This window comes from Urocitellus parryii, chromosome 2 (genome assembly GCF_045843805.1).
Source record: "Urocitellus parryii isolate mUroPar1 chromosome 2, mUroPar1.hap1, whole genome shotgun sequence".
NCBI lineage: Eukaryota > Metazoa > Chordata > Mammalia > Rodentia > Sciuridae > Urocitellus > Urocitellus parryii.
In genome coordinates this window covers 46,616,777-46,632,609 of record NC_135532.1, presented here as the reverse complement: position 1 = coordinate 46,632,609, position 15,833 = coordinate 46,616,777, and the positions used below count along the sequence as shown (strand labels likewise).

Below are 15,833 nucleotides of genomic sequence, written 5' to 3'. Positions count from 1 at the left end.
AAAGGATAAATACAGATGACACCACTAAAATATCCCTATGGTTGTTTCCCAAGTTGGCATTCCAAGGTGCCCCAATAAATCTTATTAACTTTGTTCTGAAGAACAAGAAGGAATATGTATCCAGGACTTGACCTCATAACAATGCCTCTTTTGTTTAGCTTTAGCAATCTCTGAAACTTCTGTATAAATTTTCATTAGATTAAGTTAGATCTCAAGTATCAAGGCTGATAGTAGCTGGGCACAGTGAATACTGAAGGATATGGTACCTATCATCCCTTAGAAGTCTATATTTTCTCCACAAAAGAAAGGAGATTTGTGCTAACTGGAAAAAAATATAGACATAGCTTGTTCTTGTTGGGGACATAGTTAGGTGGGAGAGAATATGGGGGAGGTAACACACACACACACACACACACACACACACACACACACACCACTAAGGGAAGGAACCAGGCAGTTTTGTCACCTGGGGCAGAGTGGTCTTTGTAGCAAGTCAGCTCTGATGCAATCATGGAGCACCTAAAAACACATCACATGCTGTTTTAATTATGAGAAAATCTGGAAATCATATTGCAGATTGTGTCAACTTTCAGAAATAGGACCTACAATGTATTTTTAAAATGTCACAAATTCTAAAAGATTGAAGCAGGGAATGAAGAAAAAAACTCAGGAAAATGTAGCTCTTGGATTAGATAAGCTTCTCATTATTAATATTCTCAAGCCCACAAAACTAGTTGAAAATATAGCATTCTGCTTCTTTACCTCTAGTCAAAACTTCAGGGCACAGCTGCTTTACATCCTAGTAATCTATTTGGATAAACTGCACTTTGTTGGCACAGTATATTTTTAAAGGGTATATTTATTGTTACATAAGAGTCTGGGAATTTTGGTTCTCATCTTACTTTTTCTTATAGGTTAGAGTTAACTACTATAATTTTAAATTAATTATGAGGAAAACATACATTAGATGAAATCTACTGTGTGAGGCTGATTAGTTTTGCAAATGGTAGCTGATACAATTTCCACAGCTAGTGCCGATCCTAAATGCTTTTCTAAGTGTGTACATGTAATTTTCTCTATTTCATTAACTTTTTTGTTGGTGTAATGTTTATTTTATATTTTATGCATGCCTCATGCTTGTTTCCCTGTGTTGTTCTGCCTGAATTGATCAATTCTTGACATGTAGGAACTAGTGTCTGGCTTAAAATCAGACTCGAATGGATGCTAACTAAATGCTGTGCTGATGATGTGAGGAACTCATCAGTACCATTAGGCTCTTCAAGGAAATGAGTGGACCTTCTGCCTGAGGATGAGAACTGCCTATTATAGGCGAGTCTCTGAATCAAGTACTAAAGGGTGATACTATTATAATTGACAATTGACCCTTCATATCTATGTTTTTTTTGCCAATTCTCTAATCTTGGATTCACAATATTGAAGGAGAAATATCCTATGTCTTTACTGATCACTTACAGACTTTTTCCTCATCATTATTTCCTAATTAATAAAGTATATCAACTATTTACATAGCTTTTACACTTATTAGGTATTATAAGTAATTTAGAGATGATCTGAAATACACAGGAGGATGTACATTTACTATATGAAAATATTAAGCTACCTTATAGAAGGGATTTGGGTGGTGGTATGGTGTCCTGGGACCAATAATGTCCCATGAATACCAAGGGATTACTGATAAAGGTACTATAACTTTTATGCACATATATATATTATTCAGTCTAAAATTATGTACGGATGTCTGCCATCAAACAGTGCTATTCCTAAGAAATTCATAATCAGTAAAGAGACAATCAATTACTCACATAAATAACACTAAGGGAAAGATTGATAACAGCTATGCAGAAAAGGTACAGAGTGCTATAGAAGCATAAATGGCAGAACTTAATCTCATTCTCTACATTCCCAGAGTGGTGAAATATAGCTTTAAAGCTAATTATTTGATGATAGTAAAGAATATTATCTTTTAATTTTTAATTTTTCAATTTATATTCTTTTAGATATACATGACAGTAGAGTGTATTTTGATATATTATAGATACATGGAGTATAACTTATTCTTATGAGGATCCCATTCTTGTGGTTATACATGATATGAATTTTCACTGGTTGTGTATTCATATATGAACATAGGTAAGTTATGTCTGATTTATTTTACTATCTTTCCTATTCCCATTTTTCTTCCTTTGACTTCCTTTACCTTTGTGTATTCCAATGAACTTCTGTCTCCCCCAACAATGCATGTCCACATCCATATATCAGAAAGAACATTCAGCCTTTGGTTTTTCAGGATTGGCTTATTTCACTAAGCATGATAGTCTTCAGTTCCATGCATTTACCAGGAAATGCCATAATTTAATTCTTTTTTTAAGTCTGGGTAATATTCCATTGTGTAAATACACCACAGTTTCTTTATACATTCATTTGTTGAAGCGTACCTAGTTTGGTTCCATAGTTTAGCTATTGTGAATTGAGCTGCCATAAACATTGATGTGGCTGCATCACTGTAGTATGGTGATTTTAAGTTCTTTGGGTATAGACCAAGGAGTGAGATAACTGGGTCAAATGATGGTGATAATTCAAATTTTCTAAGAAATCTCCATATTGATTTCCAGAGTGGTTGCAGCAATTTGTTGTTTTACTAGTGAAGTATGAGTAAAACTTTTCCCCCACATCCTCGCCAACATTTATTGTTGCTTGTATTCTTGATAACTGCCATTCTGACTGGAGTGAGATGGAATCTCAATGTAGTTTTAATTTGCATTTCTCTAGTTGCTAGAAATGTTGAGTATTTTTTCTTTTGACCATTTGTATTTCTTCTGTGAAGTGCCTGTGCAGTTTCTTTGCACATTAATTGACTGGGTGGTGGTTGTTGTTGTTGTTATTATTATTATGTGGTTTTTGAGTTCTTTGTATACCCTAGAGATTAATGCTCTGCCTGAAGTGCAAGTGGCAAAGATTGTCTTCCATTCTGTAGGCTATCTATTCATGTTCTTGATTCTTTTCTCTGCTGTGAAGAAACATTTTGGTTTGATACCATCACAATTGATTTTTATTTATTTATTTTTTACTTGTAGTTGGACACAATACCTTTATTTTATTTATTTATTTTTATATAGTGCTGAGGAACAAACCAGGGGCCCCACATGTGCTAGGAGAGTGCTCCACTGCTGAGCCACAACCCCAGCCACCCCCCTGCCCACAACTGATTCTTGATTTTACTTCTTGTGCTTTAGAATCTTGTTAAGGAAGTTTGTTCCTAAGCTAACATGATGGAGAGTTGGGCCTGCTTTTTCTTCTAGTAGGTGAAGGTTCTCTGGTCTAATGCCTATGTCCTTGATCTACTTTTTTTGTTGAGTTTTGTTCAGTGTGAGAGGGGTTCAATTTCGTTATATCACATATGGATTTCCAGTTTCCCCAGCAACATTTGTTAAAGAGGCTTTCTTTTCTTTGTCTAGTATGAGATAACTGTATTTATGTAGGTATGTCTCTGTGTCTATTCTGTTCCATTAGTTTTCATGTCTATTTTTGTGGCAATACCATATGTTTTTGTTACTGTGCTCTGTAGTATGATTTAAGGTCTGGTATTGTGATGCCTCCTACTTCACTTTTCTTGCTAACAATTGCTTTGGCTGTTCTGGGTCTCTTATTTTTACAAATGAATTTTATGACATATTTACTATTTCTATGAAGAACATCACTGCAATTTTAATAAGAATTGCATTAAATCTGTATAGTGCTTTTGGGAGTATGGCCATTTTGACTATATTAATTCTGCCTATCCAAGAACATAGGAGATCTTTCCATTTTCTAAGGTCTTCTTCAACTTCTTTATCTTTAGTCTCCTATAGTTTTCATTTTAGAGGTCTTTCACCTCTTTTGTTAGATTGATTTCCAAGTATTTTATTTTTTGGTTTGAGGCTATTGTGAATGGGATAGATTTCCTGATTTATCTTTCAGTTGATTCATCACTGATGTATAGGAATGCAATTGATTTATGGGTGTTAATTTTATCTCTTGCTACTTTTCTGAATTCATTTATGAGTTCTAGAATTTTTTTCGTGTTTTTTTTTGGTGGGGGGAAGCTATCCTAAATATAGAATAATGTTGTTGGCAAAGAGGGGTGGTTTGAATTCTTCTTTTGTTATTTGTAGCATCTTAATTTTTTTTTCTGTTTAGTTGCTCTGGCTAGGTTTTCAAGGACTATGTTGAATAGAAGTGGTAAAAGAGGGCATCCTTTTCTTGTTCTAGTTTTTAGAAGGAATGCTTTCAATTTTTCTCCATTTAGAATGATTTTGGCCTTGGGTTTAACAGCATATGTATCTTTTACAATGTTGAGGTATGTTCCTACTGTCCCTAGTTTTCCTAGTGTTTTGAGCATGAATGCATGCTGTATTTTGTCAAATGCTTTTTCTTATCTATTGAGATAATCATGTGATTCTTGTCTTAAGTATATTTATGTGATGAATTACATTTATTGATTTCTGTATATTGAACCAAACTTCCATCCCTAGGATAAACCCCACTTGATCATGGTGCCCTATCTTTTAAATATGTTTTTGTGTGCAGTTTGCCAGTATTTTATTAAGAATTTTTGCATCTATGTTCATTAGATATATTGATCTGAAGTTTTATTTCCTTGATGGATCTTTGTCTGGTTTTGGCATCGGGGTTAGAATAGCTTCATAGAGTAAGTTTGGAAACATTACCTACTTTTCTATTTCATGGAATAATTTGGTAAGTATTGATGTTAGTTCTTCTTTGAAGGTCTGATAGAACTTGGCCGAGAATCCATCCAGTTCTGGGCTTTTCCTTTTTTGTAGGTTTAGTGGCATCTTCAATTGCATTGCTTGAAATTGATTTGTTTAAAATTTCCATGTCATCCTGATTTAATTTGGGTAGGTCATATATCTTTAGAAATTTGTTGATGTCTTCATGATTTTCTATTCTTTTGGACGATAGATTTTTCAAAGTACTTTCTAATTACTGTCTGTATTGTCTGAGTCCATGGTGATATACCTGTTTTCATCACAAATTTTAGAAGTTTGAGTTCTTTTCTTTTTTTTTTCCATAGGCTTGGCTAAGGGTTTATCAACTTTATTTATTTATTTATTTATTTATTTTTTATTTTTTAAAAGAGAGAAGAAAGAGAGAATTTCTTTTTAATATTTATTTTTCAGTTTTTGGTGGACACAACATCTTTATTTTATTTTTATGTGGTGCTGAGGATTGAACCCAGTGCCCCGTGCATGCCAGGAGAGCACGTTATTGTTTGAGCCATGTCCCCAGCCCTATTTACTTTTTAAATAAAACAACGTTTTGATTCATTGAAGTTTTGAATTTTTTTGCTGTACTTTCATTGATTTCTGCTCTGATTTTAATTCTGTCTTGTACTGCTTTTGGTGTTAATTTGTTCTCCATTTTCTAGGGCTTTGAAGTATAATGTTAGTTTACTTATCTGGAGACTTTATTCTTTTAAAGAATGTACTCAATGCAATGATCTTTCTTCTTAGACCCTCCTTCAAACTGCTACAGAGATTTTGATATGTTGCACTGCTCTTCTTATTTACCTCTAAGTATTTTTTCATTTCATCCCTGATTTCTTCAGTTATCCATTGATCATTCAATATCATATTATTTAGTCTCTAGGTACTAGATTAGCTTTTATTTTTTATTTTGTTATTAATTTCTAATTTTATTCAATAATGTTCTGATAGAATGCATGGTATTACCTCTATTTATTTTTTGTATTTCCTAAGAGTTTGCTTTGTGGACTAAGATATGATCTATTTTAGAGAGGATCTGTGTGATGCTGAGAAAAAGTATATTCATGGGTGAAATATTCAATCTGTCTAAATAAGTCTAAATTATTAATTGTATGTTTTAGTTCTATAGCTTCTTTATTTAGTGATGATAGAGGTGTGTTAAATTCACCCAGTATTATAATCTGTTTTTAAATACAAATATATTTTATTTAAAATAAGCAAAAATGCTTACACAGCATTCACTTGGAAACAAACTCTTACTTGACTGTATTACTCAGCAAAAACAAAGCTGAAGCACAAACATCCCTATTGTTTGACATGTATTTGGAGAGAGGTAGGAAGACACTACTTGGTTTTTTTTTTAAAACTGACCTCCCCTTAATGCCTGGTCATAAAAGTTTAAACAATGTAAATGAATCCACTGCTACAGTTGTCCTATCATATCGATGTCACCTGTGTATTCTGAGATTACACACATACCTGCCAATATACCTGGGAAGGATTGCTATATCACAGTTACACTTGATTTCTTGGCAGATAGGACTGATGAAGAGTAATTTGGAACAAGTTTTAACAAATTTTGCATCCTATTTAGAAGAAAACACTAGTATTTCCTTAAATAACAGGTTACAGTAGAAAGATACTGCCTGGAAGTTATCTTTTCACTTTGGTTCATCTTAGGTTTTTGTGATTTATAGAGTTGTTTGATTCATTTGCTTAGAGTACAATCCTGCCACAAAGTGTCAAAGTGCAAGATACCTATTATTCCTTCAGTATCTGCATTTCTCAAGTTTTATACTCTACTACATCCACAGTATGTCTGCAGTTCTTGGATATTAAAAAAAATAATACATGGATAAAACTCTTGTAAAAATGCAGATGTCTATAACTACAATGGTACTAAATGGGAAAAAGACAATGAGGGAACGAAGAAAGCAAGCAAACATGTTCCATGTGTGAGGAATGTGGTTCAAGTCTTTGGATTTAAAAATGAGCCCCCCTAAAGAAGCTGGCTGTCATGGGATTTCCAGAAAACTTCCTTTGCCCCTCAAAATGGACCTGAAAAGCCTCAATCCAAACTTTTGAAAAGTATAGTTACAAGATGCTATAAATGAAGATCAAGTAGTCAGAGGGAGAATGTCTTCCATTTAACGAGTTGTAGCACAGCCTCCTTGGCTGTTGGTGGATCAGTCAAAAGCACTGAAATACCAGAAGTGCTTTGGAGCACAGGGGAAAAACACTGAGCATATTATCTGTCTAAATCAGTAACAGGATTTCATGGCTAGGAAAATTTTTTAAAAAGTGAAATGACTCCAGAATAGATAGATCTCTCTTCAACACTAAGTGTAGCAGAATTAACAAAATTTAAAAAAAAAGATTTACAAGTAGATATAGTGATAACAAAAAAAATACAAGACAGAAAACAATCAAACAAAAAAAATGAAGTCAATGCTATAGGTTCAATAGTATTTCATGAGACTAAAAAAATCTGTTAACTTTGAAAGCCCTAGCAAAATATCACTCTTGTTTATAAATCACTTATTTATCATATGACTACATGTTGAATACTTATCTTTCTATATATGGAAGGATCTTACAGTCAGTCTTTAAGTAGTCTGCATTTTTTTTGGCCAATCTTGTAGCTGAGTATCTTGTTCCAGTCAATTTGGGTGTGGGTAACTGAAAGCCTTGAATGTGATGTCTGACATTGTTTGGTAGTTTTCACTAATTGCAGCCTGATATTTATTTTCTGCACTCTCCATAATTTTAATAAACTCCTTGGCAGTTTGGACTTCATTCAAAAACAGTTACTAAATCTTATACATTTTTATGACTAACCAACTGAACATTGCCATCTTCAATAGTGAACCTGAATCTTGAACAGTCCAACCATCTGTAGGTAATGTAACAGTGATCTTCCACTCTGATCTCCAATGACCATTCCAGTAGTTTTTAGGCTGAAACTGGTGGCTTTCAATACATGCAATAATAGTCTGTTGCCCATCTATAGTTTTAGCATAAACAGAAGCTGTTGGAGTAATGATCTTTCACATTGTCACAGGATTCTATCCAAGACTTCAAATCTCCATCTACTTTTTCTGGTTGAGTGTTGCTTGCTTCTTTCTGTAAGTGATCAAAGGAGATTTTTGTTTCTTGGAACTAAAAATCAGCTATTACCCAGGTCACCATGGGTAATAGCTGATTTTTAAAATCAGCTGAGTTTATTAAATTTTTTTAAATAGCTGAGTTTATTAAAATCATCTGTAATTAAGACCTGGTCTTTGTATCCTTCTATCTTCATGGGTGTGAACTGGTCCACGTTACATTGGGCAAATGGATGTGCTTCTCTTTCCATGAGGAGATTGTCATTGTTAGGTAGTAGCCTGACATCATTGAATACTTCATTAAACTCCCCTAGGGGTGCATGAGTGATGAATTTAGCAGCTATGCGTACCTTCTCCTCATCTGACACCTGATCCTTAAAGTTGGCCATCTTGAGTTGCTCTGGCCCAGCCTGGTCACAGGTCTCGTGAGGCAGGCCCTGTGGTTTATTTGATTCTTGAAATGGATAAGGGTTTGTTTGATGTATGGAATACCCCACTGTTTGGGGGCATAAATGTTTATGATTGTTCCATTTTGTTGATGTATAATTCCCTAAGTAGTATGAAATGTCCTTCTTTGTCCCCTCTGATTAACTCTGCCTTGAAGTCCACTTTATCTGATATGACAAGAGAAACTCTGCTTGTTTACTAGGTCCATATGAATGATATGTTTTTTCCCATCCTTTTACCTTCAGTCTTTGGGTGTCTTTGCCTATAAAGTGAGACAGCATATTGTTGGGTCTTGTTTTTTAATCCCATTTGTCAGTCCATACCTTTTGATTGATGATATTAAGCCATTTATCGTCAATGTTATTGAGAAACGATTTTTATTCCTTGAAATTTTGGTTTGTTTCTGGTTTTTAGTTTGAATTAGTTTTCCCATTGATTATTCTAGTGTAGCTCCTCCCTTTGTTTTCACTTTTATTTTTAATTTCTTCATAAAATATTGAGTATGTTTTGTAGTACAGGATTTCTAGTTATGGATTCTTTTTAACTTTGTTTATCACTGTAGATTTTTATTTCATTGTCAATTCTGAAGCTTAATTTTACTGGGTATAGTATTCTTGGCTGTCCAAGACGTCCTAGCTTTGAGAAATCAGCTGAGATTTGGATTGGTTTCTGTCTAAATGTGACTGGTTGCTTTTCTCTGGCAGCCTCTAAAATTCTATCTTTATTCTGTATGTTAGGCATTTTCATAACAATGTGCTTTGGTGTGGGTCTGTTAAAATTTTAAATAACCCTCATCATAGTCACTTTTCATATCTTTATAAACTTTATCAATATCTATTGTAAATATTGTAGAAATAATTTTTTATCTACTCTGATAATCTTTTGTCTTTACCTGATAATTTTATCTTCTTATATTATTGCAAAAAATATATTCAATATGTGATATTTATTTTGAATTTTAAGTTTATGTTTTTTGAAGTTCACCTTCTCTAGTCTTCCTGTTTCTGTTTCTGCTCTCTTTCTTCTTTTATTTCTTTCCTATATGCTTCCTCCACTTCTGGCTGACCTTTTGTATACATGTTAAGTAATTTAATTTTTCATTTACTGATTTAAAAGGCAAATGTCCTTTTCTGAGCTTATAATAGCAAAGGAATTTTTGTTCTGAAAAGGAATGAAATTAATTGCTTGTATTCTCTTGAAATAAAGAATACTTTCATGTTGATCCTTCTTCCTTGATTTTTATTCAGGTTTTAAGTGATATTTTAATTTCATCATTTTTACTTTATAAATTAGACATTACTATAATTTACACTATAAACGTGTACTTGTAGATATGTGTACACACATTAATCCACCTCTCTCAATTTACTGATGTAACAAGTGGATGCACTGTGTGGAGAATCAGGGCTGAATTTGCCTCTGAGGTATCCTTGGGGTCAGCTGAATGTCCCAAGATCTCTCCAAAAAGAAATATTTTCTTAGCTCTCACCTCTTCTATACAGCGGATGAGCCCCTGACATGCCACAATTCTCTTTCTAATGAAGCCTCCACAGCAACTGTCCCTCCAGCCCCTCCATCCTTCTCTCCTCCTGCCACATGTTCACGGGCTGCCGCTACCCAACCTGCATCTCTGGATCCTCTACTCAAGGTGGCTGGGGTAGATGGTATAATCCAGGTCCGTGTGCCTTTCTCTTTGTCAGATCTTTCACAGATAAAAAAGCGGCTTGGGTCCTATAAATCAAGCTCTACCACATATATCAATATCTGACCCAGTCATATGATTTGACCTTCCATGATGTCCATAGGATCTTCTCTTGGCTTCCAGGATCTGTCCTTTGTCACTTTGAATGTTTGGTACTCTAGTGTTTCTAATGAGAGATCTGCTGAAGATCTTGTGGGGGAAATTATGATGAACCCTTCCTCCCTCTCAACCTCATAGGTGTGCATACTGTGCTCTACAATGTTTTAGGGAACAGAGCATTTTGTTATAGTATCACAGTGTGAGTGAGGTGCTACCATTTTTTTTGACACCCATTATTTAGTGTTGGAAGAAAAAGAAGTCAAATACCTTGAGTGTAGATATGATGAGGTTGTTCAAAGCCAAAATTATAACAGACTTTTAGAAAAGTTCATTGAAGCACTGTACAAATTTTAATTTTTGAAAAATAAATACAATTTTCCATAGCCTATTGAAGAAAAATCTTCTGGAGTACTTTCCTATTTTTATTCTAAAGTGGAAAAGTCCTGTAGACCCAAAGGGAGATGGCCAATGGGGGGTGATGCCCAGGCATGATTTGGCTATTTCTTGCTTTGACCTCATAAGGAGCCAATTTGAGAAAATTTTAAACACAGGATATATAAGAGAATGGCTCTGGTTGGGTTTTTGTCCATAAGCATGGGAAGTTCTTGGTGGTGACCTGTTGAACTCCCAGATAGCATGCTGAGTGGTTGTGGTCTTTGGAGATTGGTTCTTTGATTTGGGTTTCTCTCTCTTGTTTGTTTTTTGATTTTGTTTTGTTAATTTTTTTTTTAAGCTAGCATCCTTAGTTGGTGTCCCTGCTTAGGAAGAACAGTAAGAATAGTCAGATTAGTATGGACCCCATTACTCTCATGAGAAGCCTCTTTATTATGAGGTCTTGAGGGACCCCATTACTCTCATGAGAAACCTTTTTATTATGGGGTCTTGAGGGACACTGGGCAAGGGGGGTTTGGTCATGTGAAACTATCCCACCATCTCTGCAGTGGGACAGTAGTGGTGATGAACGTCCTGCCAAAGGGAAAGAGGAACCTGGTGGACTGCTCTGAAATAGACATGATGATGACCTTGAACCATGCAAATGTGATCCAGCTCTTTCAGGTTACTGAAAGCTGTAAAAATGTCTACATTGTGATGAAGCATGCAGGTAGAGAACTGGTACATCACCTCATTCTGCCTGGGGGCATGCAGGAAGAGAAGGCCTAGAGACTGTTCAGGGAGATCATGTATGCCATGTGCTACTGCCATAAGATGCGCATCTTGCACTGAGACTTGAAGGCCGAGAACATTGTGCTGGATGCCAGAGGCAACATCAGACTGATTGACTTTGGCACAATCATCAGGTTCAAGCCTGGGCAGAAGCTGACCAAGTTCTGGGGCACTTTCCAGTACCTTGCCCTGGAAGTCATCCAGGGCTAAGTACATACCCTCCCACCCCCCAGTGGACAGCTGGAGCCTGGGTGTCATTCTGTATTTTATGTTAATAGGGAGCTGCCTATTTAGGGTGGCCAGTACTAAGGAGACAAATCTTGTTCCCAAAGTTGGACTTTCCCCAGCATGTCTCCGCTGAGGCACAAAGACTCATTAAGGAAATACTGACAGTGGACACCACAGCAAGGCTTTTGTTAGGAAGTCTTTGAGGACACATGGCCAAATCAAGTTGCGAAGTACATAGCCTATCATAATGTGCCCCACCCCAACCTCTCAGACCCCACAGGATTGACAATCCTCTTGGACACAGGTTATGACCCATATAATTCTGGAGTGTCTCTGTCTAAAAGAAGGTTCGATGATGTGATGGCTACACACCACATGGTCCAGCACCAGATAAGCCAGGACAGGCTGCATGAAGACTGGGTGAAGGAGGGTTGTACCCTGCCCATGCCCCATGGATCCTTCCAATTTCCCTGTCCTCCCAAAGAGGAGTGCAAGTGAGCCTACTGTTCATACCTTCCCTTTGCCCTATGAACACCAGCCACCTGACCCAAATGGTCAGGGCAGCAGAGTGTCAGAAGGGCCAGCATGCCTTCTATTAGACTCTGCTTCCTGCAAGAAGACCCCCACTCCAAGCCTAGCCTCCCAGCATGACTCTGTGTCCAATAAGCAACAACCCTGCATATCATCATCATAAGAGGACAATTTCTCCTAAGATGACGCCCTGGTACCTCTGCATGGCAACAGCAAAGGCTGGAAGAGGGTGACTGGGGGGATCACCATCTGCTTTCAACTACTGTGCTATTTCTTGCTGTATTAGTGAAATGTGGCTCCAAAGCAAGGAGAGCAGAAAGGTGCTAGATTCATAAAAAGGGTTGTTCCAATGTGAATTCAGAGCTGAGATGGACCAAACCAATAGACAGCCAGCCAGATGGCCCTTTGTTCTGTGGATGCTGTCATCACTACAAGGCAGTGGTTGTGTGAACTCAAACAGCTGCAGGATTGAGTGGATATATTGGCTCGGGTTTCTCCGCATGGGTTCCAGCCAGGAGTACATCTGGATCTTCCTGTACATCAGGAGTCTCCCTTGCTCTGACCTGCAAGAAACATTAGATGAGACAGTTTTCCCTAGGATACTTACCTATATCCTGCTCTTCTCTGTCCTTTATCCCATGCTCCTGGAATAGCAGAAGTACTTCTTTTTTTTTTTTTCCGGGGGGTGGGGTGGGTATCGGAGATTGAATTGAAGGACACTAAACCACTGGGCCATATCCCCAACCCTATTTTATTTAGAGGCAGGGTCTCACTGAGTTGCTAAGCCCCTTGCCATTGCTTGGGCTGGCTTTGAACATGGTCCTCCTTCCTCAGCTTCCGGAGCTTCTGGGATTACAGGCATGCAGTACCAGGCCCAGAGAAATACTTAATAAATTTGTCTCTTTCAAATTGCATAGTCAAATTTGATGTTCCAAAGATTAAAAATGAAGGCTGATATAAAAAAAAAAAGGCGGTGTTTCAGAGTGAAGTCTGGAACCCAACAGACATCCTCTTCAAGACCTGGATCACTGTACCTCTCTCTCCTGTTCAATATAGATAAGACTTGCTCACCTTGAGCCAGTGTAGATAAAGACTCACCTTAGCAAGTGTATAAGGGAACTTGCTTGGCTTTTGCCAATGTAGATGGGGATTCAGTTGCCTTAGCTAGTGTAGAGGGTCTCTTGCCTCTAGCCAGTGTAGATGAGCACTCATTGCTTTGACCTAGAACCAATGGAGCCTTGCTGTCTTTAACCCAGTCATACGGAGATGTTGCTTTGGAGCCAGTGTAGATAAGACTGGCTTTGAGCTAGTGGTCTTTGGCAGAAGGAATCCCTCACTAAGATGTGTGGAGTGGGTAGGTGCCAACTGTTGGAGAATCACATCTGAGAAGGCATTGGAGACCCTAGAGTGTTCTACGGCATCATCTCCTTCATACTGTCTGCAGGGAAGTCAGATGTGGGCCAGGTGGTAGGGGTGGGCCTGCCTGGAGCAGATGACTGTGTGCCTTACCACCTGCTATGTTGCCTCACCACCCAAAACTTCCTCATGGCCCCTGCTGAGGGTAGTAGAGAAAGGAGCACATGGAGTTTGGGGAGTGGAGATGACAAGCCATCTTATGGATGCTATTTGCATTAAAGCAAAGTGTACCAATGTGGAACTGCTCTTTGCTTTGGGTTCTCTTTATGCCAAAGTTTGTAATTGAAGTGTGTACAAAGGAAGAGTGGGAAATACTTGGGTTAGCCAGATTGAAAGCTTCTAACACCTTCCATCCCTGATAGCTCTGCAGGACTGTGCCCCCAGAGCTTCTCTGGCAGCTTCTTCCTGCTATTATTTTTAGTGGTCAGAAAATGGGATACTTTTAAAAAACAAATGCATGTCACATGTGTCAATTTAGTACTTTGCCCTTTTCTGATAGGGCCCAATTGTGAAATTATCAGATATTTGGAAGCATTTTAAAGAGAAACTCTTTGCATCTTTTTCTAGAGAAAAAAATCCCAATGGTGGTAAAACCCTCTAAGATAATCCCTCTAAGTCACTTCCCAGGTGTGCAGCCAGGAAATGGCCATTTTGGGATCCAACCTTGGCCTAGGGAAGGGATTGCCTAAGAGCTGCCTGAAAGGTCACAATGTGCAGGAGGTTCTGGGAAGCAGGAGAGGCCTACTGAGGATCACGGAGGAGTGTGCCTGAAGAGGAAGCCCAGGCCCAGGTGACAACTCTAGGCCCATATTGGGACAGCCACAGAGGTGTGCAGGGATCCTGGAGGATGGGAGGGAGGCAGTATAGAGGAGGAACGCCTTTTTGCATTTTGTGTGGCTTGTTCTCAGGAGCAGAAGAAGAAGGTATCCTGGGATGGCGTTTTCCTTGAGGCCTGCCACTTGGCCAGGCTGGCACTTGTCAGGCCCGGTGTTCTCCCTGTGGCTCCTAGAAACAGATGTTAGCCTCTCTCTGGGGGCAGTATAACTCCCACTCTAGGTAGGAAGGAAGGGATGTTTCACTTACTCAATTATTTTAACATATGGATGCCAAGCTCCTTTTTGAGGCCTTTCCATCAATTAGCACTGAAACCATGGGATCCATCCTTACAACTTCCACTGTTGGTCTTAGATGCTTCTTCTCCCCAGGGCCTCCTTGCTCCACAACTTCCTATGGACTCTTTTTGCCTGCTGAACAGAAATTCAGTTAAGTGGGGATGGTGGCTGTAGTCAGTGCAAATCCCCATAGGAGTTTATCATTAGTGGTCTAGAAATCCAGATGTGTCATTCATGTTCACAAACCCTGAATAAAACAGATCTCATTTTTACAGTGACAGCTAAATAAACCTGCTTTTCTTTTTTGAATAATATATGCAGCTTCAGGGAAAACATGAGTATAACAAAAAATGATTAGTGCAACTCAACAACTTTAAACACACAACTATACAGTTTAGATGAAGTAGATCAATTTGTTTAAATGCATGGACTACCAGAAGAACACAGACATTTATATGGTCCAGTGACTATTAAGAAAATTAAGTTCCTCATTTGAAAATCTCCAAGAAGATCTTCTATTGGTAGCAATTTCTACCTAAGCCTCCTCATAATAAGAGTAAAGACAATGTTCCTGTGGTGACTAATGAACAGGAATATCTAGGGTTTACACCTTCACCAGAAGTTAGGAAGCAGTCTTAGAGGGAGCATGTCCTTGATAACAACCTTGTGATTTTGGATATACATTCTCCAGAAGAATGAGAGAATGTAATGTTTTAAATCATGACTTCTTGGTACTTTGTTATGGCTGCCTTAGGAAAGTCATACACAGGGGAGCCTAATTTGATAGAGCTTAATTTGATCAAACTTGTGTAGCTAATATTCTATTTGATGGTGAAAGGATGTCAAGAAAGAATGCCTACTCTCACAACTTTATTCACCAGTGCTGGAAGTTTTAGCCAGAGCATTAAGGCACGAACAGTAAATGTAAAGCCTATAAATCACAGAGCAAGAAAGAAAGCAGTCCCCATTTGAATATGACATGATTTTACACAACAAGTATTTTTAAAAGCTTCCAAGAACTCCTAGAAATTAAGTTCAGCAGGATTCAGAATAAATATTATTCAGAATAAAATCCATTTTATTTCTCTACAGGAACAATAAACTTGTGGAAATTAAGCTAAAAACACAGTTGCTCCAAAAAGGTACTCAACTGTACTTCTAACAACATATATTATGGGCCTTTAATACTGAAAAGTATAAAATGTTGATGAAGGAAGTCAAAGAAGATCCAATACAGGGTAAGACA

The 15,833-nt window shown here is 37.5% G+C and overlaps 1 pseudogene; it reads right to left on the bottom strand.

Moving 5' to 3' along the window:
• Positions 1-7,383: 7,383 nt before the first annotated feature.
• Positions 7,384-8,277, bottom strand: LOC113190352 (F-actin-capping protein subunit alpha-1 pseudogene; annotated as a pseudogene).
• Positions 8,278-15,833: the final 7,556 nt, after the last annotated feature.